Source organism: Papaver somniferum, unplaced genomic scaffold, assembly GCF_003573695.1.
Source record: "Papaver somniferum cultivar HN1 unplaced genomic scaffold, ASM357369v1 unplaced-scaffold_57, whole genome shotgun sequence".
NCBI classification, from domain to species: Eukaryota; Viridiplantae; Streptophyta; class Magnoliopsida; order Ranunculales; family Papaveraceae; genus Papaver; species Papaver somniferum.
Window position 1 is genome coordinate 3,969,425 of NW_020648415.1, and position 3,435 is coordinate 3,972,859.

Here is a 3,435-nt window from a genome sequence, read left to right on the forward strand (position 1 = left end):
TTTTTATAAAACAACGGGCGGATGCACAGTGTTACGCTCGATCAAATTTAGTCTTGTACCCGTAGCGTCACACACCAGACTAAACTCAAATTTAATCGTTTTTTTTGGTCTTTGATCTTTGGTTATACTCGCACCACTGCAGTTGCTCTGAGAGACCAATGTCCGATTAATCCGCACTCTCACAGTGTGGTCGACAAAGAAGAACGTGCGGCTGATGGATAGTGGAAAGTAAGGAGAGAAATCAGTAAGGGCAAAGTCTTCAATGCTGCTAATGGGGTATCATTGTGTTTGTGTAGCAATTTACATATAGGACAAAAGAATAATTGTATTTGGATCGGTACACCTCCAAACAAAATGATACCCCCGTTTGGAATCTTGAAAGTCTTGATTTTGAAAATCCTCTAACAAAACCAATAACTTTTGTACCAGTAGTACAATCCTCCGGTGCTATATTATTTAGCACTAGTCGACGACTTGTCCCTTCTCACTGCCAACAACCAATTCTTTTTTAATAAAAACACTGCAAGCAACCAATCTGAATTTCAATAAATTTCTTTTAATAACTTTAGATTCATCGGGACTTAAATCCTGTGAATCATATCGGGAGAGACAGTCACAATGGGTCTCATGGTGGGTGAAAAGCAACCCATTATTTTTCTCCAGGTGGTCCCCATGAGCTCTTTCTCTCCCGGTGGATTTTCTGGAAAACATCCTCATGTGTACTTCTATTTGAATTTCTATTACTATTATGAAGCAAGCCAACCTTAGGAAGAGTTTCTTGGAAGTGACTCTCTTTTCTCGCTGGGAGATATGGTCAAGCGAAAGTCAATCCCCTAATCGAAATTAGTCAACCTAATTTCCTCTTCATTAATTTTCATCTGATCTCGCTTTACTCTTCTCAATCTTTAGTTTTTAAGTTTTTTCTGAATCTTTCCCTGTATTAAATTTTCTTTGTTTTTCAATTTATTGCCAGATTCTCTCGGTTTTTGATGCCCTAATTTTCTTTTTCTTCTTTTTTCTTTTAACATGTCAATTTCTGGTTCTAACTGATCTGTTTCTTCTTTAATTTTTTCTTCTTCTCATTTACCTGTTGTCACGCACGGGTGTTGCAGAAATGTCCCATCATTCATCAGGTTTTCTGATAAGTGCTTAATTTAATGTCTAGAAAGTCAATTCCATACTTATTTTAGCTATAATTCTTGCATGTTACTTGTTATTATGACTATTTTCTGGTTTATGTGTCATATCATGTGAATCATCTAAAAAGGAGCTAGAAAGTGCTTAAATGGACAAGGAAGTGGAGTTTATCAATGAAGGAAGGCCAATGACCAAATTCAACTCATTCAAATCTAGGATTTCTCAATACCATCTTGAAGAGAACGAGAATACGAAGTGAACACAAAAAGAATGAAGTCATTCCGAGTTCGGACGAAGAAGTTATAGGCGAAACAAGGTTGAAATATTTGAAGTTACAGAGAGAGGTTCGGCTGATAACTTCATCAGCTCGAGTCAGCCGAACCTGGAGATTAAAAATCAATTTTCTAAGAGCATACATGAGGATGTTCGTCTCAAAACCAATCTAATCAAGTGAGCCGAACCTAACACTCTCCTGGAGTAATTTTCACTTGTCAAGTTCGTCCGGGAAAGGTCGGCAAGTTGTGAGCCGAACCTGACAACTTCCTGGGACATATTTGGACGCGAAATTGACTTCTAACTCAAGGAAACACGGTCCCGGAAGGATTCTAAAGCCTAACTTTGAGAGTTCTATATAAGAAGACATCCAGAGCCTTAAGAAGACATCTTTTATCTATCTTTTACCACAATCCATATCTCATATTACATCTCTACACCAAAACCTAGGGTTTACCCCTTTTGGGGGAACCCATTCTTCTTGTAATTATGAGTAGATAAACCTTTGATTGATTGAGGATGAATTCAATGTTCTAGCGTGAAGCTTTATTAGTTATATAAATCTATTCGAAGTTTTAATCATCATCTATTGTCTTTTCTATATTTATGGTTTATGAATGATTCTTAGATTGATTTGGGATGCATACTAGATTAGTCTATTGATTGTTTTATTGCTAGTAGAGATTTGGAGCGATCTGTAATTGTTGTGCATCTCCTACACAAGTAGAGAACGTGAGACCTCACAGAGGGATTCTGTGGAGCAATCGTGTGTGAAGACAACACTAGTAAGTGGACCTTGCGCTAAGAGTTTAACTGCTGGGATCAACCTAAGTTCACATAACTTAAAGCTTCCAATTGGGTTACACCTTGAGTGCGCTACTACTTGGTGGTTCGGTTGGATAGAACTTGATATGCGAGCGTTTCGGTATCCGGTTACAAGAGGAACATTGGGTATAGCGCTGCTCTAGTTGCTTTCCTACAGTTGGTGATGAATGGTTCTAACGAAGATATATAAGTATACTACTGAGTCAACGTTTGGTGATGGCGAAGGACTCCTTGATCATCTTTCTTTTATTTGTTATTTTTTTTATTTTACTTTTATTCAACCCCCCTTTGTGTTTTCCTTTGTTTTGCTAATATAAATAACCTATCAATTACACAGATCTCTGTGGGAACTATCCTTACTACCGCTATATTACCAGTTATTAGTGGAAAATATCTCGATTAATTTGTTGTGGTTACGACATCCATCATTTTCTATAAGTTGGCAGTATCAAAGTTGGCATCTTCATAGTTAGCATTATTTTACAGTGATTTGTATGTTGTTCATCACTATCTCTTTTATTCATATTTATTTGATTGGGATTCAGTATTTTGGGTTTCTCAAATTGCCTTTACCGAAAACTGCTTCTGATGCTATCCATAGTCTATCATCAACTTTGATCCCTGTAATTTTTTATCAGTTATATCAATTAATAAATTCTATCACCCATACTTGTCTACTTTACATCTTGACACCTCCTACAGTTTCTGCTTAGAAAAACCACATCATACCTTTTTTTCATACCTTTTATGTTCTAAATTTAACTTCTATTTCTTCACTACCATGGTTCATCTTTCTTTTATTTGTTATTTTTTTTATTTTACTTTTATTCAACCCCCTTTGTGTTTTCCTTTGTTTTGCTAATATAAATAACTTATCAATTACACAGCTCTCTATGGGAACGATCCTTACTACCGCTATATTACCAGTTATTAGTGGAAAATATCTCGATTAATTTGTTGTGGTTACGACATCCATCATTTTCTATAAGTTGGCAGTATCAAAGTTGGCATCTTCATAGTTAGCGTTATTTTACAGTGATTTGTATGTTGTTCATCACTATCTCTTTTATTCATAGTTATTTGATTGGGGTTCAGTATTTTGGGTTTCTCAAATTTCCTTTACCGAAAACTGCTTCTGATGCTATCCATAGTCTATCATCAACTTTGATCCCTGTAATTTTTTATCTGTTATATCAATTA